Source organism: Ornithodoros turicata, chromosome 1 (assembly GCF_037126465.1).
Source record: "Ornithodoros turicata isolate Travis chromosome 1, ASM3712646v1, whole genome shotgun sequence".
Taxonomy (NCBI): Eukaryota; Metazoa; Arthropoda; class Arachnida; order Ixodida; family Argasidae; genus Ornithodoros; species Ornithodoros turicata.
Window position 1 is genome coordinate 30,648,197 of NC_088201.1, and position 26,854 is coordinate 30,675,050.

General features: G+C 46.7%; 1 protein-coding gene across 1 annotated transcript in view; it reads right to left on the reverse strand.

Moving 5' to 3' along the window:
• Positions 1 to 26,854, reverse strand: part of LOC135377855 (uncharacterized) — a 250,025-nt gene that overhangs the window by 80,310 nt on the left and 142,861 nt on the right. The window contains exon 4 of the mRNA XM_064610568.1: positions 736 to 859. The gene's annotated coding sequence lies outside the window, so the exon portion shown is untranslated. The remainder of the gene's footprint in view (positions 1 to 735; positions 860 to 26,854) is intronic.

Sequence of the window (26,854 nt, forward strand, 5' to 3'; positions counted from 1 at the left end):
TGTGAGTGTGGTAAAAAAGAAAAGAACGCTTTTCTTCTCATCAAATGTTATTTCAACTCCTTGTACTAAAATTTTGTCGCAAACTGGATTGATGATGATGATGATGATTGAAAGAAAAAACTGGGATTAGAATATACCTCTGCAGAGGTACAGTTTATGTGAAGAAAAGGTATAAATTCTATACCTCCACTAGGGTATAAACTATATATACCTTTCCGGAGGGTATAAATTTATACCCTAAAAGGTACGAGTTATTGCACGGGCGATTTATACCCTAAAAGGTATAAATTTTTCTAACAGTGTAGGTGATCTCTAGCCAGTGACGATGCGATCTGTTGAGCACAAAAAATGCCGAGCCGAACGCGAAGAAATGACGCCACGCTTACTACTTACCGGTCCACTACATTTCGCGTGGAGGACTGAAGCCCCCTAAGTACCCCCCCCCCCCTCGCTACGTTCCTATTTTTGTAGTACTGATGATGTTGCATATCCCAAATCACCGTACAAGTGCATGCTTACCGCTCTTACGTAATACCTTTCAAAGAGCATACGTTGGTGTTTCAGGTTTTTGTTGTTTACGAATGTGATATATTCGCACTCAATCTTCTTCGTAACAACAAGCCTGCGGTACGTTTAAATTTCCCTACTTATTTCCCTACTTTCAAAATAATTGTGGGCGTATTGTGAAACTATCGCGTCACTGTTTCAAACGTTCTTCATTGTCGTCTTTCCCACTTGCCTTTGTGTGGATATCACCTTTGTGTTGTCGGACTACGTTACTAGTATTTCGCAGCGCTTCCAGTCAGTAGACATCTGAGCACTGCGTCCCCGAAGGTTATCCGCAGCCATTCCAACATATCTGAAATAGAGAAGGACATAAAATGATACTGAAGACTACGGCACAGGTTTCTCTCTATTCCTCGCAAGACGCAAAGAAGAACAAAAAGTCTAATACATAGGACTGCCCAAAGCAAGGGGGATTAAACTGTCTCGTAATAGTACTGTCGTCAGGATCCAAAAGTTTCGCTTATCTTCGATAGCTACGCTCTTCGCGGATTGAGCACATTCAGCTGCAGCACAGTTGCATGTACTAAAACTGTAGCTCTCGAGACGTCAGTTCTAAGTCTACTGGGAAAAGAGAATGTCTCGTTCAATGTATTTGCCTGTTCAGATAAGGCACGTGTAATATATGACACCAGTTTTGTCCAACCTTCGGTTGCAGAAACGTTTTGACGATAACCTTTGCAGTTACGCTGTCAGATAAAACGTAATAATAAAGAATAAAATAGTTGCATGCTCATTATCCCCTACGAGAGGTGCGACACTTCAACTCATGTTATTCTGGATAAATGTAAGATGCAATTGTTTGCATCGATGTGAACCTGCATTTCAAGTTTTACAGCAAAGGGGGAATAGACAGAAAACCGGTACCGCGAATACGAAACTAATGCGCCTCTGACGTCACGACAGGCGTCTCCTCCAGTGAGGAAGCACGAGAGAGGTCACGTGCATACAACTACCGGGAATGTCCGGAGCTGTGATATCAGAGCTTCTAGTATACGTGTGTTCAAGGGCCTATATCTTTCCAAGTACGACACCTACAAAAATAATTCTTCTTTCCTCAATACTCTAGGGTGCTGTACAATGTGTGCATGATGTAATGAACAACATCTTTCAAAGTGGATGAAAGCGTTTCACAAAAGTACCCACGAGTATGATCCACGAGCTCCCTACAACTTTATGTTTATAGATGTAATTATTTGAATACTGTAAAGATGGGAGAGTTCTATTTTTGCGTTCGCAATCGGTTTGCGCATACGCAAGGAAATAGCGGGTGCACACCTTGCATTTCGCTCAGCCCCTCTGCTTTTTCCTTTCCCCTCGTGCACGTAGAACGGTCTCATTGGATCGCTCTCAAATAAGGTCTCCCTATGGTGAGCTTCTAGCCTACCATAGTATCACAACAACTGCACGCACGGGCGGATCTAGAGGGGGGGGGGACCGGATGTCCTGACCCCCTCCTCAATTTCTTTCTCCACATAGTATTTAATTGACCCTAGATCGCCTATCTAGCATGCTGTCCATAGCTGGACCCCCACCTCAGAAAAATCCTGGAACCGCCCCGACTGCACGCGAAGTCCACGTAGCTTCATCTTTTTCACCATAGTGTTGTGGCCACCCGTCTGCGAATAAACCTCTACCCGAGAAACGTCATCATGACGTTGGTAGACACACCGAAACCAAAACAGATCGGAAGGGGAGAGCTGAGTTCCACGAATGGGCACTTGTTCGCTGCCTCCTATTGAAAGAAACGTAGGACCGAAGGTCGCGTCCTTTTCAGAGACCATCGTAATCCCCTCAAGACCGTGGCTTTCGGGCGCGACCTTGTTCGCTACTATCTTTGAATGTACACTCTTAAAAATGAACTTCACCGCATAGCACGCTCCTAGCCAACCATCATCTCGAATGATATCGTTATCCGCCCTGATTTGTTGAAAACGGGAGGCGTACGCCTTTTCTGTGACACTTATGCTGTTCATAATTGTCACAGAAAAGGCGTACGCCTCTCGTTTTCAACAAATCAGGGCAGATAACGATATCATTCGAGATGATGGCTGGCTAGGAGTGTGCTATGCGGTGAAGTTCATTTTTAAGAGTGTAGTTCCATTCTACCAAATTCGTGGCGCTGTCGAACACTATGACGTCATTTGTTTAGAAACAGGGAGAGGTCTATTGGCCCCTTATTGCTGCTTTCTGAGTGCTTTCTCCAACCTTTTCTTTCTCTCATGTGCAGAGACGTACTGTCGTAGTGTAATACGCTATGCAAGTAGGTCAGCCTTTTGCGCAGCCCCTCAGCTTTTCCCTTCCCCCTCGTGCACGTAGACCGTTCTCATTGGATCGCTCTCAAATAAGGTACCACAAAAACTACACGCGAGGTCCACGTTGCTTCACGTGTAGTTGTTGTGGTACCTTATTTGAGAGCGATCCAATGAGACCGTTCTACGTGCACGAGGGGCAAGTGAGGTACCCGGGTTCGAATCCCGGTGCCAGCTGTGCTGTCTGGGGTTTTTCCTGGGTTTCCCTCAGACGCTGTCAGACATGTCGGCACAGTTGCCTTAGAAGTCGGCCCAGGACGCAAATTCCCCCAGAGCATCAGTCGTGACGTTGCCCACCTCTGTGAGGCCGACAACAGCGAGTTCATTCATTAGCACCACCAACACCAAAACGTTGTTTCATCTTTTTCACCATAGTGTTGTGGCCCGTCTGCGAATGCCCCTTTATTGCGGCTTTCAGAGTGGACAGGACGCTTTCTCACGTGCATTTTCTCCCACCACCACCTCCAACCTTTTCTTTCTCTCATGCGCAGAAATGTACTGTATTTCCCCTTCATGGGCGCAGCGATATACGCTATGCAGGTAGGTCTGCTGTCTGCTCAGATCCCCAGTTTCTCTCTTTCCCGTATTTCCGCTGAAGCGACAGCATTGGTGACTATCCTTGCGTTTGCTGACCAAGAGCGAGGGAGGCTCCGCCTCCTGGATGCCGGCCAATAGGAGGACGCGGAGGGCAGGCACTTCCCAAGCCTCTGCTCTCGCCTAAGAGATACCTACAAATACCTCCTTATTGCTATATAGCAATAAGGAGGGGCACCGTCAGGGCAGAGGAGAAACCGTTCTCTCACAAGGTATACCTTGTGAGAGGATGGTTTCTCACTCTGCCCTCTCCCCTGCTCGCACACACACACATATGCGTTGGGTGATGATGAGGTGGGGCGATTCATCGCCGTTGTAGTGGTACACTGCCCTATTGCGTTTTGGGAACGAATGAGGGGATGATGATGGAAAGGGTACAGACAGAGAAAATTGTCGTGGCGTATTCGGAAGCCTTACTTTCGAAACGTCGCTGGGACCGCAAATTCAGCGCATAATGTCGACTTCCACGGACTTGAGTCAGGGGAATGAACGTGTAGTATATTTCTATTGTCGGGAAAAACTCACGTGACCTCTGACGTCGGGCCAATCGTTGGGCCTCGGTAGAGTAGGTTTTTGCTTTGTTTTATTTTGTCTCCCTGGGTGACCGGTGACGTAAAGCGACGCTGCCGACGGGTACTTTTTCCCTTTCCCCTCTGTTCTCTCCCCCGCTTTGGCGGTTCTGGATTTTCGTTCGCATCCAGTGAAATAAATAAAACGCGGAAGCGTTGGCTCTTCTGTTGCACAAGGTGCTTTATTTTTCGGGATTGGTATTTCCAAATCACACATATGCAGTCTGCTGTATCTGCGCCAAACACAAACTTCACATGAACATTGTTTCTGAAGTTCGAGTAATATGCCAAAGCAACTTCGTATTCACTGCTAGCTGATATGTCTCACGTGGAAGATTTCACAGTAGATCAGTAAATTCACTGCACAGACACACACATTCACAAATCCAGCATGACAGAAAACATGTCCATATCCCTTTGCTGCTTGTGTAGTGTCACATGTCAAGGCTGACCCGTCACAAAGGAACCTGTGCAGCTGCTAAGCCGAAAGATGATGTTCCAACCACTCAGGGTGGCATATCCATTCTATTGCGTCCATGCAGATGCTTTTCTGAAGCAGATATTAGTTGAGCAGTACCTAGTTGATACCTGAGCAAGAAAGACCAGAACGAGGATCAGAAAACGTGAAAACTAAAAATTCTACCGGCCGAAATGTTGCGTATACGCCACAGTTGCGGTGCTATGTTATGCTACGCTATAGCATAGCGGCAGAATGGAATAGGAACTGACTTACCTGCATCGAGTGGAAAAACACAGTATTGATCCTTCTTGAATCGTTGTCGCGCCAAGCAAGCGAAGCAGACCTGCCTTCCACTTATGTATCACTGAATTTACTTGCAGAAGTATCCAAGAGGATTCGAGTTTTGCAGAGTCGGTATCGACGGGCACTAAAAACCATCCAAAGCGGTACCGGGAAAGATGCTTTGCGGGCGTCCCCGCTGCACCATATTTCGAAACTTTACAGCGACCTTCTCTTCTCCGGGACGGCGGTGCCGGCTCACGCGCGCCACGAAAAGGTTAAAATTTCAAACCGACCAATGAGCGCTCGCATACCAGGGGAGCGGCCGCAGGAGCCAATGGGATGCTCTCGGTAGAGAACTCGGGCTTCGACGTACAAATTTTGACGTTTCATGACGTTCGATGACGCGAAAGGCTCGCAGCGCCTCACTTTAGTCCGCAAGTGAACTCGCGAGTTTCATCCCCTTGCTTGAGTCACGCAAAAGTACGACAACGTCAGTCGCCAGTCACCGACAGATTCGTACGTGAGCTCTTACTGTTCGTAGGTAATTGAGCGCATCAGTAAGTTTTCAGATGTCTGCTTAGTGTCTGAGATTTGCCGGAGTGGTCCTTGCGTAATACTGCGGAGGAACATCGAATACTTGCGCTGCAAAGAGCTAGAGGTCACTCTTAAAGAACTTCACTTCTATTTCGTAACAAACTATGAAGATTTCCAACAACTGTACTTACAGTTGCATATTTTGGACCTCGACCAGTGAGAGAGGGGGGGGGGGGGGGCGCAAACTCGCCTCGTCCCTCATTCGTTCCCTAAAGAGCAATGGGGCAGTGTATCACCGTGGACGGCGGTGAATGGCCCACCTCATCGTAATATAACCTATGTGTGCTCTGTTCGTCTTGTAGACGACTGTTGGGAGAATTCGGATGATTACAAGTTGCTGCAAAGTACGTGCAACGCATTTAATACGATGTAGTATAGCATGTTTCAGATGAAACACCCCGTTCGTAATCACAAATGCAGTTGTTGTCGTTGTTCAGTTATCTAAACTTGGCATCACATATAGTGTGCCCGTTCTCACAGGAGGTACACGTACACTGCCTAACGTCGCTTTGTCAGGTGGGTGTGGCATACACTGGGGAAAAGAAAGCAAGCGAACGGTTATCCGAACTTCTGCGGTGAATGGAACATGGCAAACCTTGCCCATAGTAACCGCCGCAGGCTTCCAGCACTGAAGATACAACGGGTCGAAGCGATCCTTTTCGTAATTTTTCATTTTTATTCTTAGTTGGAGTTCTTACACGGAAAGAATTTGTTCGCGACGAGGTTGTTGTACTTCTTTGTTGCTTTTTATAACCGCCTATACGAATACTCAGTCTCAAATAACAATATTTAAAAACAATAGAAGCCGGTACAGCGTATCAGTTGGGATTCGAACCTCAATATTGAAACTTTTTCTATTCCTCTTTCAACTAGTACATATAGTGGTTTTCGCATCTCCGGGACCATGCGTTTTTGAATGGAGCGTAAAGTAAAATCCATTCGCGTTGTTTTGATGTATGCAATGTACAATTCCTCTTTGTGACGACGTACATAAAGCATAAGGTCTCACTTCTGCGTACTTTTCGCATTAAGGAATTTGCAAGATTGATTCCTGTCCCGCTCCAACTTATCACAGCGTCCGGTATAGGGCACAGACGTTCGTACAGGGTAGCAGACCGAAAGGAGCCAGCTGCAGGTTGGCGGACATGTACCACGTGATGGTAAATTATATCGTTACGTTATTACGTGAGATCTTGTGCGTTTGCCATGCGTGCGTTTCTTTTTTCATTTGCTACCGATATCAGCTTCGAATCGCCTTGCTCCACTGGCAACATATTGGACGGCGTCCGATTGTCGCTTCCATTTTTTAGTCACCATTCCTGTCTTTTGCAACAACAACAACAATTATATTCTGACGATGAAGTGGGGAGGTTTTACACTCTAGGAGTGGAACGCTAACCCATATCTAGGGTAGCTAGGGTTTCTAATATGAATGATGACGATGATGAGCGATGATGATGATGATGAGAGATAAACGGTGATGATCGGACTGGCGATGGCGATCCTGATCGTGATGGTGGGAATGTCTGAGGGCGCTGTCGGGGTCACAATGAGTCCTTTAGGCCAGTCGCCTAAAAAAAAAAAACCTACTACATGACGTAAAGCCGCCCTGGAGTGGGCCGCGGTGTCCCAAGGGCCGAGGATGCACGACAAGTTGAAGGGGCGGCTGTCAAGGGTGGCAAGCTGTGATTGCAGTATACGCCTCTCGTTGTTATATAGGTCCGACAGCGGAGGAGTATGTGCACTACATTGGCAAGTACACCACACTCGTTGCAAATAGGGCTAGCTGGTAGCGATAGAACGGAGTGAAGGCCATGTTCAGACTAGCCTGTGGATGAGCGACTTCAGGGGACGAGGAAGCTTTGCAGGCAGCCGGTATGACAGCGTTGGGTCTACAATTCGCAAAGAGGAAATGGTTGGAATCTGTCTTTAGCAGCAGTAGCAGTTCCCAGTATCTTCCCTATATTTCTGCGAACTGAACCAATAACGCAGTTGTCTACGTGGTTTAGACGAATACGGAACAAACGATAGTTGTGATAACAACTAACAATCCGCTTTCTCCCCCCCCCCCCCCTTTAATGTAATCTAATAGTCGCGATAAAGGAACAGATACATGCTACAAAATTGTTCCACAATTCTGCTTTCATTCAAAATGAAACTTCATTGTGTCTCTGCCTGCAACATATGATATACAAGGCTATCCATATGCTAATATAACATGCGTTACTGTAACGTCAACCAGGAGTAGCAATACCAAGAAATACCTTCCTGCAAGCAGAGTGCCAGCTTAAAAGACTTCAGCTATTTACTATATCTATTTATGTTTCGTAAAATATGTTGGAACGCTTTTACGGTGCCGCCACAATCCGCATGGTCATACTATGATTGGCATATTTTTCCTTAGTACAGCTCCGGTCAACCTTAATAATAAGACTGGAAAAAATGTGGTCTCGTTCCCGAGCGCGATTAGAGCTACTCTTGGGGCCATGAGGAAATCTTAATTGAACAAAATTATTCTGTCAGTTTAACGCAAGACTTTTGTTCACTTAACATTCCCCCAGTGCCCCAAGGATGGCTGTTATCGCGCTGGGAAATGAGACCGATTTTTTTCCAGTGTTATTATTAATGTTGACCGGAGCTGTACCTTGGTTCCTGATGAAAAGACTAAATCCAAAGTCTTCCGAAAATTGAAGCTGAAAGGAAACACGCCTTTTCCCCTCCAATGTGCGAATAAGTGACAGCGATAGCTGTATCACCGTCGTGCAATTGGCTGCAATGTTTCCACGGTTGTGTTTACCACACAGACATAGACAACTGTTTTCACACTTGCTTTATTGAAAGAGCAACAGCAGACCTTTATGACCAGTGAAGTACGTCGGCAAGGCGAGGCACTGCAACTCCGTGAGAATGTTCTTGCCGAAGACTATTGGTCAATGCACGTACCGTTGCGTGTGGTGGGCGCGTTCACTTCCGACAGGACACACATGCCCAACAGACAACTTCAGAAAATCCCAGAGAGCATAGCGCCGCTTTGAACTATGGGAACTTGCTTTATCAGAAAGGAGCAGTAGGTCTCCAAACTGTTTCGATTTCTCCTCTCTCGGCCCATTGTCCACGTGGTGTCAAGGTCAGTGAAAACGAAACATGACAGTAATATCCCAGGATGCAACGCGTGCGCAAGGAGCACTGGGATTTCCTGAAATCGTCTATTGGGAAGCGAGAAAGCTGCGAAATCACTGTTCTTTCGACCACCGATATCGACGTTAAAGGGACTACCGCATCCGGGAACGTATGTATGAGACCATTACGGTAATGTTCGTCACCTCTTCACAGTCGACTTGAACAAGCTTCTCTTCCGAAAACAGCTTACACTCTTAAAAATGAACTTCACCGCATAGCACGCTCCTAGCCAACCATTATCTCGAATGATATCGTTATCTGCCCTGATTTGTTGAAAACAGGGGGCGTACGTCTTTTCTGTGACAATTATGAACAGCAGGACACTCGAACTGCTCTTTCTAGAAAGAGCAGAGTGTCCCGAGTGTCCCGTAGCAGATTATCCAAGGAGGATTATCATCAGGACCGGGAGGGGGGGGGGGGGGGTATATGTTTAATACGAAGAAAAGAGGGAATGTCAGCCAGGCTGATACCGGCTTGCCATCAGGATCGGATGGAATATCGTACCATGCTGTAGCACATCTTTAGTCCAGAGTTCTGTTACTATTACTGACCAACCTCTGGAGTCAGCGTACCTCCGTCGTTTCCTCGACAAGCAGCGTGTCTCCTGCATAGGCTCCGGCTGAATGTCCCGTACATCGGTCGGTTGCTCTACAACCTGGCCAGGTCACCATCTCCGAACTGCAGTGAGTGCGATGTTGTCGAGGGCACAGAGCACATCCTCCTCAGGTGCTCCAAGTATGCTGACAGTCGCAGGATACTAGAAGCAAGTCCGGCTCGCCTGGACGCAGGGCCGTTTGACCTTTTATATAGCTCCTACACTGTTAAAACAGAACTTCACCACATAGCATGCTCCTAACCAACCATCATACCAAATGATATCATTCTGTGTCATGATTTGTTCAAAACAGGGGGGAGGCGCCTATCTGGGACAAGATAATCTGTCCCAGATAGGCGCCTCCTCTCATTTTCAACAAATCAATGCACAGAATGATATCATTCGGAATGATGGTTGGCTAGGAGCGTGCTATGTGGTGAAGTTCTGTTTTAACAGTGTAGGCCCTCAGCCATTCAATCATGAAGCGGCTGCATTGAAAGCGCTCCTACGTTTCCTTGATTGACATTTTGTGACACTTTCTGGTCCCCCGGTTGTGACAAGTGGTCCCACTAGTTCGGGATGTCTGTCTCCCGCCCCCAACTACTGAGTTTTCTCCTTTTTTTCTTCAACTAACTGTGGCGAAGTGGTCTGAGGTAGCCAGTCTGACTTTGTCGTGACTTAAATCCCCATTTTTTTCTTCTTCTATCATATCACATCATTGTATCGTACCTGAGTCCTGGGAAATGGCCCAAGAAGTACCAACACTGAATCCAAGACAAGACACCTCATGCAATGGACTCTTTGCGTCCGATAAGCTTGACTATAGTTGCTTGTGCAAACTCATGGAGCGCCTGGTTTTAATTCGGATCGAGTGATTTTTGTGGAATTCCACAACCTTCTGTGGCAGCTGTATTGTACACTATGGTGATGTCCTGTGCAATGACTGCAAGGCTGCATGTGCCTTGTGCTACTCGAAGTGGACGAAGGCCGCTTTTAGAATCACTAAAAGTTACCCATTTGGCAGGTGTTGCTGCTTCGGCAATAAGCCTCACGGCGATAAATGCGCCAAAGAGCTCGGCCGCAGTTGACGACGTCCTGTGCGATAACCTGACCGTGTGGTGTTGTGATAACCACTCCCGGTAGATACGGACAGCACAAGAAATAGGGATACCTTTGGGGTAGTTTGTGGAAGGAACGAGGCCAGCATCAGTAAACAATGGGCAAAACAATTTAATATAATGCAAGAAATCTGTGCACAAGCTGCTGAGCTCACCACAATAGACGTTGTCGTTGTGTCTGTAGCGGCACACTGCTGGTGGCGGCTGTCGAGCTGGGGTGAGGTTGCAGAGTCTGAAGTGGAGTCGGGCCTTGCGAGACGAGTTGAGGGTTGCCCGTCCGAGCGATTACTTGTTGTAACCCCCGGTTCAGTGAAGACTCCTGGTGGTTTCCCCTCTATTCTCCTTCTCTCTTCCGTTCGTGCTCCCATGTTATGGACTCGCCGGTCGTCAACACGGAGACGTTACTTGCAGCCCTTGCAGCATGATCACTTGCCCAGTGTTGTCGTTCTGTGAGCGCTTTTCTCCTATCTAGCGTGCGTGAGAGTGTGATTCAGGCGCCGTATTCCCACGCAGCACCGCGCAGAGCCTGTGTGTCGTCCAGAGCCTGCAGAGCATGCAGTGCCGTGTGCAGAGCCTGCACACGGCGTTCTTCATTATACATTCTGTTATCAGGCTCAGGTACGCCTAATCCCTTACAAAGCAGGGCGGATACCAAGGGCATGATATCGCAGGCGAAAACAAGACATCGAATCGTCGTCTCATCGAAGTCGTTCTACCGAATGAAATGCATATTCTGGCGACGGTTAGGCTTAGCATTGCAGACGCGCTGGAGCAACACAGAACGAAGCGACGTTGGTTAGTTTATGGTTAGTTGAAACCTATAGTGTAGTGAGACCAAGTAGGTTAGTTCAAGTTTCTTGAATACAATTCCCTCGCGTCTTGTAGGCGGTGCCAGCATTAGACTCTGCAGAAGCAGAGAAGCAAATATTTCGACTGTTTGTCCTCGGTTAGTTTATCGTTAGTCGAGATCTATAGTGTTTGTAGTGAGACCAAGGTTACTTCAAGTTTCTTGAATACAGTTCCTCCGAGTCTCGTAGGCGGTGCCAGCATTAGACTCTGTAGAAGCAGAGAAGCACATATTTCAATGACGTCACGGTTACTGGCGCATGCGCTATTTGCATGGATCATGCTGCGAGTAACGTCTCGTGTCATCAACACACCCATTCCCTGCTTAGGGAAGAGTCGGCAAAACAGTGAAATGGCTACAAAGGGAGCTTTCTCCGCTGTAACACTATCCCCTGGTAGACGTTGGTCTGTCAGCAGTTAACTTCGCCAAGACTGGGGGGCGTTCAAAACAATGTCGTGCTGTCCAGCCTTTCAAAGGACCGCCGTCACTCCAGGGATGCACACACACAAAGAAGACATTCGTGCAAGTACGTATGGCCTGCTCGCTCGGCACATCTGGAGACCCCATTTAGTCATTCTAGAATCATCACGGTGCATATCGGAATCCTGCACGACAAATGCACAGGCTGACCCAGTGTCATTCATTGTTCCATCAAGAAACAACGACAACAACAACTTTATTTTGAGGTGATGAATGGGGAGTTTCATCATCAGGGGAGATACTCTACCCCATCAGGGAAAGTCTTCATATTTTCAGCACATCCGCCAATGACTTCCAGAGTAAGTTGTCGTAGTATATGCGTGGGAGGGGTCCCCTTATCCGTATTCCGGGTATGTCCACAGTACGTTGAATGTCGGAAAATCCACGGGGGGGGGGGGGGTGCTGTACGGGACATGTAGCACTTTTATGTGACGAGATTTCTTGACAGAGTGGCATTATGATCTTATGGGTAGCAGAATTCGGCCGAATGCGGCGGATAACCCTAACAAGCGGGTGACGCCGTTATCTCGTTGCGAGACGTGTGGTTACGTGCGGTACTCTCGCTTCGGCTAATGCCGTGAGGTTCGATGTGGCGTTTGGCACTCCCAGACATAGCTGAACGCTTTATGTCAAGACGCGCTGCAATGTTGATTCAGCCGTGTGACACCGTCAGTTAGGATAGGTGCATGATAGGCCAGTGTTCTGGAACATGGAAGATGCCATCTCTGTTCATCCTGCGAAACCAATCGATTACTTGGAAATAACTCCGCTTTTATGAAACTTCCGTAACTTGTGAAATTTGTTCAGAGCTGTGGGATGGATACATCCTTCTAGACTTCTCTGTGCATGACCTATGATTGGTGGACTTCTGAATAGTGAATGTGTGAATAGTGAATATCGAACTTGTGAACAGCGAACTTGCGAGCAGAGTACTTGAGAAGTAGTGAAGCAGTAGTTTTTTTTTTCTTCTTTCTCTTTTTTCTTTTTTTGGTGTTGTTTTTTTTTTGGGGGGGGGGGAGAGAATTTACGTTAGGAGTAGCAGAACACGTCGGGAGACGAGTTCAATTTCTCCTCTCTATTTTTTCTTACAAAGAAACTCCGTTTTTTTTTTTTTTTTTCTTCTTGACCAATGAGTCGGATTATTCACCTCCGAACGGCAACCAGCTAAAGTCGGCATAGAGTAGCGTTAAGGAAACAGTGTTGTTGATGACGATGATTCGAGTTTTAATGGCGCACGTTAACAAGCTAAGGTCATAGTGCGCCAAAACAGGGGTGAAATTGTAAGAAACCATGTGCCTCGTGTACTGCTTATGGCCCTTCTCTATGGCATTTGCCGATAGCGCTTGTTTAAGTGCGTTTTTGAGGACAAGGTATATTTCATGTCTCCACTTACGATGGCTGAAGAAAAGCAAATTAAAAGCGGCGTTTTTTGTGTAGGAAAGAAAAGAACCAAAATGTTTGAAAGATATGTGCATGCGCTACTTCTAAATCTTAACAAACCTGCGCTCCCGTAGGAGCAATCCAGACAAGGGGGGGGGGGGGATATACATTTATTAAAAGGAAAATCCAGACAAGGTTCGTCACAGAAACAAAACGAATACAAAGTGGAGCGATATAAGAACGTGATTATGTCAGGCAAGCCCAATATAATGAGAACGTGAACGGAAGGACTGTTACTTAGTTCCCCCTTCAATATCTATATCAACGAATATTTCGCCGCACACAATGAGGCATCTGAGCCAGGAGCGCGACACTTCAGTGTCAGGCCTTAGTGAGGTTCCTTTGAAAGCGGCGGACGTTGCAGATGCATACAGGGTCGACGTAGGCTGACACATGTGCATCGAGCCATGCGAATGGAATGCAGTGTCTCTTGGTTTCGTGCGTAAATAATTCAGAATAACGTATAGTTATGGTCGACTTTAGCGTGAATCGATGTGCGTGCTGGCAGAAAAGATTCAATGCAAAAATCGGCAATGGCCTCAGGAAGCTTCGCTCGTGAAGAAACTGCTGATTGCAGTCTGTAAATTAGTGAAATGTGTCAGACTCAAGAAATGCAGACCAGAGAGAATGTTGAGCATACGTGCGGGTACGATAACGCTTAATGACCACCATAAGCAGTCAAGAAGCATTTAAATGTGCAGATGGAATCCACGAAAAGGTAGAAACGACGCGCGTTACCCGTTGCGTACGATGCCTTCCTTCGCAGCGAGAATAAAATGATTTTTCGCCTCAACTACCGTATGAGTACGAAAACATACGTACGTTTGTATGAAGTGATCATATCAAGGGTGAAAGTCGTCACTGCGAGCAATATTTCTCGATCATATGTCATAACAGTACAGAATAGGAAAGAAAAAAAGGAGACGTCAGTCCACTCAAGTGTTCGTAGTGTGAAAAAAAAAGAAGAAAATAGCAACAAGGCAATCACAGGCTGCCAATCAAAGCCTCACAAACAATAAAATGCAGACAGACATGGAAAAATACTGAAATGGGAGAGATCAGGAACGCGATAAATAGATAAGTATATAAAGGACAAATGAGAATGGGAGAAATGGGGAGATGTGAGGCAGTGAAAGAAGTAGGGTACCCCAACATGCGTCCGACGACAACAATGTCTATCGATGTAGTATACGTCTCTGTCCGCGCAGAAGCATGTGTACGTGTATAATGAAAAGAGAGCAGAGTAAGCAGAGTAGAATATGAAGCAGAGCAGAGAAGCAGCAGCGTATATATTACTCTGTTATAGTGGAATCGCAATTAGGCCGTCACTTTTACAGGGTATTGATCTGGACATGTACTTCATGGTACCTGAATCCCGAACCCTATATAGGGGCACTGCTTCGCGTACCATTCAGCTGAACGTCCCATACAGTGACTGATATTTACACGAAATCGGGAAAACAATATCCCCCAATTGTTCTGTGCGCGGTGTTCACGAGGATGTCCAGCACATCCTAGTTACACGCTGAAGGCAGCTGCAGCCGGAGTTGGCAGCACGACAAGCCTTTCAGCCGACAGGCAAAGGGCGTTCCGCGCTGGTGTATAATAATTGCCAGACATCCAACCAAACAGCAGGCTTTGAAGCCAAAATCAATGGAACTCAGTGGAGCTCAGCGGACACTCGCTCTTTGCCTTTTCTTTTCTTTTCTTTTTTGTATTACCGGGGTTGTCAAGTGCACGCCTTATGTTTTAGGCGTTGTTAATGTACGTGTGTGCTGATTATACATAAAGAAACTTGTCCAGATACCTGTTGTCTACGCAACGTTTAATCGTAGCATGAATGCATGAAGGATGAGCGGCTGCAGCACTCATGCAGCTTTTACTAGAGCTGATGATGAAGATGGAGACACACTTGAAAAATATTTCACACTCCACGGCCGACAATGTTGCGCTAATTTTTTCTACTGTTCTGTCGCCTCCAAATAATAGAGCCTTTTTGTTGCCATTCCGCTGATTTGCCGTCATTCCATCCCCTTTGCTGTGCTTATGCTGCAGGGCCGCCTGATCCTCAGACGAGTTCAGAAAATTCCAGAGTGCTTAGCGCCGCTTTGAACTGTGGGAGTTTACTAATATGAAAGAAACGGGTGGCCTCCAAACTGTTAACCATTTAACTGTTTAACCATTTTATCTGTCCAAACTGTTCCGATTTCTCCCCTACCGGTCCATTGTCCACGACGTGTCAAGGTCAGCGAAAGCGAAATGTGAAGGATTATTCTTTGTTCCCCCGCTCAGCAAGCGCCCAGGATGCAATGCGTGCGCAAAGAGCACTGGGATTTTCTCAACTCGTCTTTATTCGTCATCGTGCTCACGTGATCTCAAGGTGACCCATAGTTTTTTTTATTAGCTCCTGTCGTTTTATAGCATGCCATTCAGAGATGTGTTCCTGCTGAGTCTTCGTTGCGTGGTAGTGTCATCAACAGTGTTGAAAGATGAAAGTCACTGAAAAGATTAGCCAGCTGTAGGGATCGAACCCACATCTTCTGGATTACCGGTCCAGCCCTGGACCGGTAATCCAGAAGATGTGGGTTCGATCCCTACAGCTGGCTAACCTTTTCAGTGACTTTCATCTTTCATCGTTGATTTCATGGGCAACTTGAGGCTTTGTTTGTATCTGTCCCTTCTATGTTGTTCCAGCCTCAGAACATCAGTTTCTCTCTTGATCAACAGTGTGCCTGTTAGAAGCAGAGCATGTGACAGAGGCACTGGGTCATTTAATTCATAATATATTAATAAGTTTAACTGGATTGTGGTGTATTGGAGCTGCCGTAAGGGCGCCATTTAATTCGTTGCACGTGTATGTTAGCGCCTTTGAGTTCAACAGAGAGTTTTAGTAGATCACACGCAAAGGCGATAGCGTACGTAACGGATAGCGTTGGTGATTCTGCGCACTGCGCGAAGCTCTTTTTCCGTATAGTGGGCGTGCGCAGAACCATCAACGCTATCCCTTACGTGCGCAAATGCCATAGCGTACGATGCACTAAAACTCTCTAATACCACCTCACCCTCCGTGACTATGGTTGCAACCTCGTCATACTCTAAAAACCTCCTTCCTATCGTTTTCCTGAAAGCGTATTTGAGTGATCGCACTACACACTGACCACCCCACCATGGAGCGGCGATCGGGATGAACTCTACACTGTTAAAATAGAACTTCACCACATAGCATGCTCCTACCAACCACCATACCGAATGATTTCGTATTTCCTTTTTATGTTCCATGTACATTCCGAGTGACGGTTTCGTCCGCATCTTACTTACCCATTGTCTAGTTTCCGATTCTCTTGCCCTAGTCTTTACACTTTTCTTCCTGCTCTCCTCATCCCAGGTTAAATACTTAGCAGACATACGTCTAGTCCTTTTGAGCCATTTTATTGTATCTATGTTATTTAGGTATAGTGCTATGATAGTACTTTCCTGGTCCACCTCCCTTCGTCCTACGATGTCGAGAGCGCCCCCCGTTAGTGCCTAAAAATCCGCTCTCTCTATAGTTATCACTCCAGATTTGTGTAAAGCGCCGGACGAACGCTTTTTTGTGACAATTACCATAACAGCATAAGTGTCACAAAAAGGCAAAGGCCTCCCGTTTTACAGCGGCAGTTGTTAAAAGGATAGTTCGCTCACTAAAGAAACTGAAAAACAAACAAAAAAAAACAATATGCCAGAATTAACGCGAATCCTTCGCGCTATTTCACCAAGAGCGATAGCTGTCGGGTCCACCTGAGGAATTACCGGTTAGCCTGAGGCACCTGAGGCATTAGGCTCTGCCGGTGGCAGACATCTTCGGTCCTCTTTGAAGATGATAGAGGTACGTATGTGCTTCACTTTTAGGTGGCCATGTACAGTGTGCCGTTGTCACGTTCGCAGCTTTCCGCGAGTATTCGTTCGTTGCATGGTGACGTCCAGCACACATATTAATCTAGAGGTCATATTGCTCTAGAGTTGGCATCTACGTAGCCTTAGTTTCGTCCGTGTGAAACGTTAGAGGGAGCCAGTCTGTGTGGCTGGTCTTCCGCTCCGATGCCAATACATGATTACGCTTGCGTCAGCGGAGAGGAAAGAATCTGCACGTCTGCGCATGCGCTGTGGTTGGGTGCGCTTTTTTGAATTGCAGCGCCATGGGATGCGGCGGTTTACGCCACGCACGTTGTGCGCGGATTCTGTTGTAACGTGCGTTCCGTTACTTTCATTTCAGCTGTATGATCATTGCTTTTAGGAATGCAATTCCGAAATTTGCTCAGTTAAGGTCACTTTTTTGTCACCATAAGAACTGTGTGTAAAGGAACGGGAGTTACAGGTAGTTCGACAATACAGCCCGGGGTGTAATGTCTCCCCGCATCTTCCAAAACGATTCCAGACTCATAAACTTCCAACGCTGGCAGGTTGCACAGTTGCATTTGCACGGTGAAGAACGTCACTCTGCGACCATATGGGGCACACACCAGGTATAGACGGAAGTGTGTGCGTTAACACGCCATGTGCAGCACACGAAGCATACAGAGCGGTTGTCTGTATAGCGTCCTGTCTTCTTTCCGCATCATGTCTACGTCCGATCCTAACCCACTCGCTCGCATCAGTGCTCCTGCAGCTTTCGTTTCCTTAACGTCGCAGAAATGTTGATGCAGACGTTCATACATGCGTCCTTTATCTATTTATTTATTTTAAATATTACAGAAACTACTTGAATGGGACAAAACAAACAACTCCCTGTTTACAGGGAACGTGTTGCGTGTAGCAGAATTAATGTGACAATCTTTTCCAGTCGGCCCATGACGCATACTAATCCTCCTATCCCCCACTACTTCCTGCTGTCCTCTCTCCATCTGTCCACATCTGTACGCCGCTCATAGCCACAGCTGCTCTGTCTCTCTGCAGACGCAGCCGACATTACAATGTGAGACTGTGGCGCCCTCTGCGGGGCGCGGGCGGAACCGCTTTACTGGGTGCTTCAGCTGCTTCAGACACTCTTCCGCCGACACCAGAATCTCTCCCCCCCCCCCTCACCCTTTATACCTCTACTTTACAGCTATCGCTGTAAAACGTGGCGACGTCCTTTGCTGAAGCTCAGTTGGTTGGTTTGGTACAAGTGCGTTAACATTTCAACAATTTTAGGTAATCGGTCCTCCAGTACTTCCATGGGCTTTCCCACAGGATGTCCACCTGGCCACATAATCTGACTGCAAAAATACCGCACCGATGAGCCAAAACCGCACCGACCAGGAGCGCAGGGAGCACAGCGCGCTCAGAGAGTCACGTGCTTTGGAGCGATGAAAATGATTGGAGTAGGTGCTCATCTGCTGGCCAGGTCAACCGCTAGGCGGCCCAAATAAGCCTCCGTCGGTCATGCGAAGCGCATGTGCCCCTGTAACGCGCGGTTTTGGTTTCGGCTCATTTGCATAGCGAAATTCGGCTATGGATGTTTCACGCTCGTTTTAGGATTTTTAAAAGATAGAATGGCTTCCGATGAGGATAATCTTCCATTCTGCTATCTGGCTTGTGCCCGAAATCCCCGAATTAAGGAGTTCGTTAATAAATTTTGGGTGATTAGACAGCTTGTAGTTACATACTCTCTTCGAGAGGATGTCCGCGTAGCCGTATAACCGACCAGCTAAAACGACATCTATGCTGCTCTCATAGCTTTTGCACAAAAAATCTAACGGATAAAAATTAATACCCTGTATGACTTTATGGTGTTTCTGAGGCTTTGATGAAGATTTGTCCTGCAAAGTCGATACCAGTCGTAGCAAAGGGATTGCCTTCCGTGACACGATCTTCCGGTAGAAGTGCTGTAACTTCGCTACCAGGTCTTTCATTGGAGTGTCTGTACGTTCATGCCGCATCTTAGTATCCGGTTCACTAACTGTCTTACCCGTGTTACCCAGTACTTGTTCCTGAGTTCCATTAACGTATCTCGTCCTGAATGTAGGACGGTCTTGCGAGCTTGTCATACTATTAGCTCCATGTAATGCGAATCACTTGGCATGACGACAGGATATTTCTCTTTGTATATGACAATCTTGCCTTTTGGAGTCGGCCACGCAATCTCATTATTACATGTACATCTATATGGCGCGTACTAGTACAGTACATTTGGCCGCTTCAATGGCTGATTGTCGTAAATCCTTTTTCGTTCTTCTCCGAATGAACCGTCCTAATCCAGTAATTTACCGCTGCGGACATCTGCCGCCAATAACCGTCCCCTCCTTTTGTTCCTCTTCCTGTAATTGCGGACGAAGCGCATCACCCATAACGTTGCGCTATGTAGTCCGGTGATGATGCTATATCACTTGACGTCTATGATAGGTACTTGGAAAGATGTACCGGTTCCACATTGCACACAGTTGTCTCTTCATTTAAAGTCGCTACCTCTGACAGCTTCACCTGTTGTTCTTCGTCTTCCTTTATCCATACAAGGCCTCTCACCATAATTCACTCTTTCGCATGCACTACAGGAAAATTCCCCTTGTTAAAATACCTGCTAGATTGTGTACGCGTAGACCACTCGTGTATCTGAAGTAGTCGTGCTTTCACGAATTCCTTCAATCGGTCAGGGTTTCCTCTTATCCAGCACAATACGATGGCTGAATGACGCCACCTTGGTGTGAATGATGCAAATCCTTGACACTACCACCGCTGCCAACCTCCAACCTCGGGAAGTCTAGAACTTTAGGAGGTGGACTTGGCGAGAACGAGCGCTGACGTAACTCCGGTTTGACCGTGTCGTACACACGTGTAGTATACTGCGCCATAGGCCCGTGGACTCGACCATTTTCTGGTGTTGATGGACGCCTTTTGTAGTATTGCGTTGGACTACCAAAAGAGTACCTCCGCTTCTTCTTCGGCTTCAGCACCCGTCAGCATGTCATCAATGTAGATGGAGCGCTGCATGATTTCGCATGTCTGCGAGAACTCCTGTTTCATCGTTTTAAAGTGATGTTGCAGTGAGCAAAAACGTGCTCGGCATCGTTGCGGGAGTAACACGTGTCATTCTCCAGGCCTCTGAATTACTTTCAACTCCCTCAGCTTGTGGTACATCTTTAATCCAAAGGAATCGGAGGGCATCACGGTCCTCAACAGCTATTCCTATCTGCAGGAAGGCATTTTCAATGTCCGCAGCCAAAGGGACCTTGTGACAACGGAACTGGACCAACAGGGCCAGTAGATCGGGGTTCAGGTTATATAGGGCCAACATCAAGGGAGTCGTTCAGGCTTTTGCGTACTGGACCATGCGATGAGGCGTTATACTATTCAACGCTTCCTAGTAGCTCTGTCACCTAGAATGACCGCGTAGTGTGGCAGGTAGAACACACACGCACAACTGTCTCAGCGGACACGTTGCGTGAAATGCTCAAGAGGTCGCTATATGCGTCGCATACGTGTCTGTGTTACGAGCATCCGTCGAGGGGAGCAAAGCTAATGAGTTCATTCTCAGATTTTAGGAGGGGAAAGTTTGGTTTGGAAAGCAAGAGTCAAACAGAATCGGACGACACGTCGGTTCAGAATGATTTTGAGATGAGCGCCAGGCTAGTAGACGGTTCGACTACCATGGAATGGGGGGGGGGGGGGGTAGACGAGCGGTCTGCAATGTGGAGGCGACACAGAACTCCTCTCTCCTCTGACCGCCCTCAGCTAATGAAACTACCGAAGTTGGAATTACCTAGGTTCGACGGCTTGCCTCAGAAGTGGCATGCCTTTTGACGGCATATGAAGTCGCAGTGCACGATAATGGCTCGTTCACAAAAAAGGAGGAATTAATTTCTCTCTCTTCGTTATTGACTGGCTCCCCGCAGCTCTGGTCAGTGGTATCAATCTTCGGGCAGACCGCTATATAATGATGCTGTTCAGCTACTCCATAGCGAGTTTGGATCAAAGGAACGAATGATACAGCATCACATCAACAGATTAACTGACAAGCCATTGGTCAAGACACCTCAAGACTGCGGAGGCCTGAGAAGGATGTACAACGAAATTGAGACTAGCATAAGAAGCCGTACTGCAATCGGATTGACGGTCGACCCATATTGCGCTCTTCTTTGCCCCGTCATCCTCTGAAAGTTGCCACGAGAATTGGTTTCTCATTATCATACAAAAAAAAATTATCAAGAGAAGAGGAAACGCCGCTGTGGCAACCACCTCACAATATCAGACTGCATGGCGCTACTGGGCCTGCCGTCGAGGACAAAATCAAGTACAAGCAAGCGCTGGAAGATTTGATGGACTTAATACCTATTGAGGCACAATTCCAGGAACTGGCCTAACGAACATTAGACAGCTCAGATGATTCGGTTGCTTCTGGATGTAAATCGCGCATGATCCTTGGACCAGCAGCAGCCCTGACAGCTTAATGGGGACAACCTCTAAGCGGCAAGCCGACCAACCGTACAGTAAGAGAAGCATACATGTCTGTGAATCAGGGCAACACGAAGTTGTGGAATGTAATGTAACCATGCCACAGTACGGGAAGGTGGGTCAGCCCCGGTGCGGCCGTAAGGTCTACGCTCCGAGTGCGATTACCCTTGATTTGCTAGCCCAATGTTGCGATTACACCCGTGAGTTCCGGTTCGTATCACTCTAAAAACTGAACTTCACCGCATAGCGCGCTCTGCGCCAACATGGCAACGAATGATAGGGTTATCGCTTCCGATTCGAGGAGAGAGGGGGGCGTACGCCTTTTTGTGTCAATGGGCCTGTTTCACGACGTTTGGGGGCACTCCGAACCGTATTCTGCAGCGCCATTTGTGGTCGTGTAGCCGGAGGTTTTTCCGTACATAGGCATGTATCACCAACATGGCGGCTCTGAAAAATCCTGGCGCAAGGATTTCCACAAAAGAGATGACGTTCCCGGTACGGCAGCAAGGCGGCGAACACGCCGGACACGACCGTCTAGTAAGGACGCGTTACAGCAGAGGAGGGGAGTTGGCGCTGGCGCTGCGGTCGCCCGACGAAACCTTAGTGCAACAGGCCCATTATCATGTATGTAAATTGACACAAAAAGGCGTACGCCCCCTCTCTCTCTCTCTTCGAATCAGAAGCGATAAACCTATCATTCGTGGTAACAGTTGGCGCTGAGCGTGCTGTGCGGTGAAGTTCTGTTTTTAGAGTATACTGGATCATAGTTTCAACCTCTCTGTTGAACTAATCGTCAGCGAGCAAGGGCTTCATCTGAGTATCAAGATCTTGGAGACGTGCTTGGATGTCCTGCAGCTGTCGATGCAGCATCACGAGACGTTCATGACTTGACGGTGTCTGCTCCATTTTATGCTCAGACGGCTCAGCTTCATTTCGAGTCTTGGTCGCTGCTGTTCTGTATTGCTTTCTTTCCCTTTTGAGACGTTCTATGTCCACGGCACCATAAAGAAGTCTGTACCCAGATACGTGTTGTCTCAGCGACGGTTCATCGTAGAGTGAATGCATGAAGGATGCGGCTTTTACAACTGATGATGAAGATGGCGACGCATTTGAAAAATATTTCACCAACACATATGTCCTACAAATGACCCTCTGTTTACAAACATGTGACGTAACGAGAAGATCGGTTCGAGGTTTATATTTTCCTCTGGTGGGCAAGAACCGGGAAAAACGCATCGACTGATAAGCTGATAAAGCTGATAGTGCCCACCAGCATGCGTTGCGCCGCGGTGTTGCGTAATCAGTAACGTAGGGGCTTGTAATGTTCCTAATCTATAATAATAACGAGTGTTAGTACATCGGAAGAATTCTACGAAAACGATACCATAAAAGAAGTTATCAAATCCAAGCTTAGCAATGTGATATCACTCGCTCCAAAGCAAGAGGGTGGTTGGCTTATCATGCTTTCGGAATTGTTATCGTGAATACCTTCCGATACACTAGAGAGTTTTAGTAGATCGTACTCTATCGCCTTTGCGTGCGTAAGGGATAGCGTTGATTGTTCTGCGCACGCCCAGAACAGAAAGAGAGGTTCGCGCAGTCCGCAGAACCGCACACGCTATCCCTTCCGTACGCAAAGGCGATAGCGGACGATGTACTAAAACTATCTATTAAAACTCCATAAGGCCTGTTTCACACGAACGTTTTAAATGCGATAGCATTTATGAGCGTACCCACTGCGTTTTCTTGAGGCAGTGTATGTCGCAGCATAAGACCTGCACTCATTGGCTGCTGCTTGGAGATCACATGTGTGGTGTTAATGCCGAAATATTCCCAGGCGATAACAAACGTGGAAAAGGGACGAGGTAGCGAACCCGTCAAGTGCGGCAGCGCCAGCAGCGCGAAGCAGAGAGAAAAAGAAGGGACAACACGAAGCTGAAGGAGTGGCCCATTCACAACAGCAGCATTGCACAGAGCAGACAGAGGACACTGCACAGCTCAAGCACGCCAGAATTACGTGTAAGCAAATAAACATCTTTCCCGTTCGTTAACTTGTATACTTCTGCGTTCTCTGGGACAGCGACCGTGGTCAGACAGGTCGGCCGGGATCCCCTAAAGGCAAGATCAACAGGTTCCTTCTAGCCCAACTTTCCAAATACTCTGCAAGCAACACGTTCGTAGAAAACTTGAAGGAACACAACATGTCCATGATTGTCATAGGAGACTTCAACAACTGGTTCGCAGTCTTTACGAAGGAAAGCTTCGACTAGTCAGTGACGATAAATTACCACATCCCGTACGGAAAGTGTTATAGATTGTGTCTTCGTCAGGAGCATAGACAGGCTAGTGGACGTCGCTGACAACAGCGTCAGACGTCGTCGGAGAATGCCCGCGATGAGCTCTTAAATGCTATCGCATCTCAATGACAATCTACATATTGACTGCTGCCGTAATTTTTTTCTCGTCCGTGTTTTTAACGGGGGCAACACGGAACCATTGGAACCTACGGGGCTCGATTGCACTTAGCTTCTATTTTTGAAGCAAATGGACGACAAAAACGGACATGTGAAAGAGCTCTAATAAAGATTGATTGATTGATTGATTGATTGATTGATTGATTGATTGATTGATTGATTGATTGATTGATTGAAAGAAAGAAAAAATGGGGATTGTAGCCATCATCACGAGGGCCGGCTCTCTCTAATAAAGAGACAGAATAGCTCCCGTCCGTTCCCTTTGAAGCGTCCAAAAGAATGTTTATTTTTTGCTCCTCTGCTCTTTCCCTCCCCACTCTTCCTCTTCGACCTCTATATACGTTTTGTATACCAGGGTGCTTTTTACTCGATACAGACTTTTTGATAAAGAGTTAAAAGAGCTGCATAGATGCCGTTTTTGCAGGTGGGTTATATGTAGGGTTCCGCGTTTTCGGTATTTGCCGAAAAATGCCGAAAAACACTTGCCGAATATTTTTCTGGACAGTCGGCATATTCCGAAAAACTCCGAATTATACTCTTGCATATGATGCAACACGCCGAAAATGCCGGTACCTGATTGCATTTTTTTCCTCCGTGGCATCACATTTTCGTTTTTTTAACGTCGTTTCTAGGTGGAATGTCGGGAATACCGCCCTGCGGAGCCGCTAGCCTCTAGTGCAGGGAAGATCCTTTCCCTGTAACACTTTTATCGGTGGGTCAAGGGAGTTCAAGTACACCTGGAACCCTCCAACAAAGGAAATTCTTCGCGTTCTCAATGTCCTATACTAGTGAGCTGCCCTCCTTCTATGAGGCATTATGGCTGCCGATTTTTCGGCCTGTATTTTTGGCGCAAACGTTGTAAAATGCCGAAAATATCCGAATTTGCCCGCCGAATCTCCCCAGGAATAAATGCCGAAAACGCGGAACCCTAGATGACAGACGGACATTCTGTCGAAGAGAGTATGTAACTACTAGATGACTAATTACCTAAAATTCACTAATTTAATTGGTACAAATTCAAAAGAACTTTATCAGCTCACCGACATAGGGGCACGTTTCCTTTCTTTTTTTCTGTAACGACGAATTTATATAAACGGTGCTCTCGTAGCATGTGCTGTCCATTCTTTTGTAACGCAGAGCATGTGAACCCATTCACGTTTATGGTGCTGTTCACGTGTGTGCGTTAAAAAGGGCAGAGAGCATACGGACGAGGAAAACGTGTGCGAGCTCAGGGCCGCTTCACCACGGGCCCATTAAAATCTATCCGTTTCTCGTTCACGTACCGCACGTGCGGACCAGAAAAACCCACCACACTGTCTGTTTTTGAGGAAAAGACACGCAGATACGCGGGTGGAAGCGGAGTCTACACGGATGCTTATTCACACGAATGTGAACGTTTTCGCGTCCGTTTTTCATGGATGTAAACGAAAAAAAAACTTCACGTACGTTCGTGTGAATGAACCCTAATATCGATTTACGTTGTTCATATAACTCTCACGCGAGAAATGATTTCCAGAAACGTATATTATTTCTTCGAGATAAGAATCCCCGCTAGCACATTTCTGCAGGTTGTTCTATTAAAACCTAGCGAGCTATGATCCCTGCCTGCCAAATAACAGCGATCCGACATTAAAAAAATGTTGCACGTTAGCTTTCTCAAAAGCTAAAATTTAATATCGATAAAAGTTACGTCGCTGAATAGAGCTAGAGAATATTTGTCGATACCGACTCCCGTGCAAGGTCAAAATTGCCGGTGAAATCGATGCCTATAGCGGTTGAAATTCGCTTAAGACACCTTCAATATACCGCTGCAATTTTACTCTATCCACAAGCCCTGGCAAACAAACCTTCGACGGCGAAAAATTCCGAGGAATACTTGTTTCATATGTAAAAGACAATACACACATATATGTATAAGAAGTTAAAATGCAGTTTCCTGCCCCACGTTGTGTTCTTCATATCTCATTCCAACTCTTTCCTCCGACTAGACGAAGTTCCGCTTCCACTTTAATTGGATCTCTGGAACGGTTCGTTATTCTCGTCATGTGGATTGTCGCGAAATGTTTCCTGAAAGTCTCAGATGAAATGAAAGTCTCCAATATCTTTCTCTAATTTCTCTGCCGCGATGCTCTTCTAAAAAAATAAAAAGCAAAGACATCAAAGGAATAGATAACTGGAGACGTATCTACGGATTACGAAAATTGTGGAGGTCTTCGCATTCTACCGTACCGCATACGGGATTTGCTCGCTGAAGACAAAGCCGTGGAATTAAGTTGGGTCATTTTTTGCGCGCTCGTAAGAATATTTCTCTGCGCGGTTCGGACTTAGTCGCTGCTACATTCCTCCCTCGGTCTTCTTCATGGTGATTTGAAATACGTTACTGTCCTTCCGAAGTACAGACCTAAACAGACTCCAAGGGCCCGCTTACTATCATCATCAGGGAACGGTAACGTAAACAGAAACAGTATATTACCGAAATTTCATCCGGTAACGAAAACGGGAACAGAACAACAACAACTTTACTTCGAGATGATGAAGGGGGAGTTTCATCGCCAGGGGCTATACTCTACCCATTTCTGGTGGTGATGTGGGAAATGAACAGAAGCTCATATCACGTTCTTCCATTGCTGAAAGCAGGAACGGAAACGGCAATGACAAGGTGGTATTGAATTCGGGCAATGGCTGTCATGCGATGACATGAGTTATTTTTTATTATTCTATTCCCCGTAATACATGCCCTGAATAGCCCACGAGAAAATGGGAAGTATAATATGGGATCTTCAAGCTGCATCCGTCGCTCTCGTCCAAGGAACATAACCCATGAAGCACACAAATACAAATGGATATCTACACAAGAGACTCGACAACATTGCACGAGGACGCGAGCCTACGATTTTTTTATTGCACCGTGGCATAGCAGAATTGTTTACAACTGATAG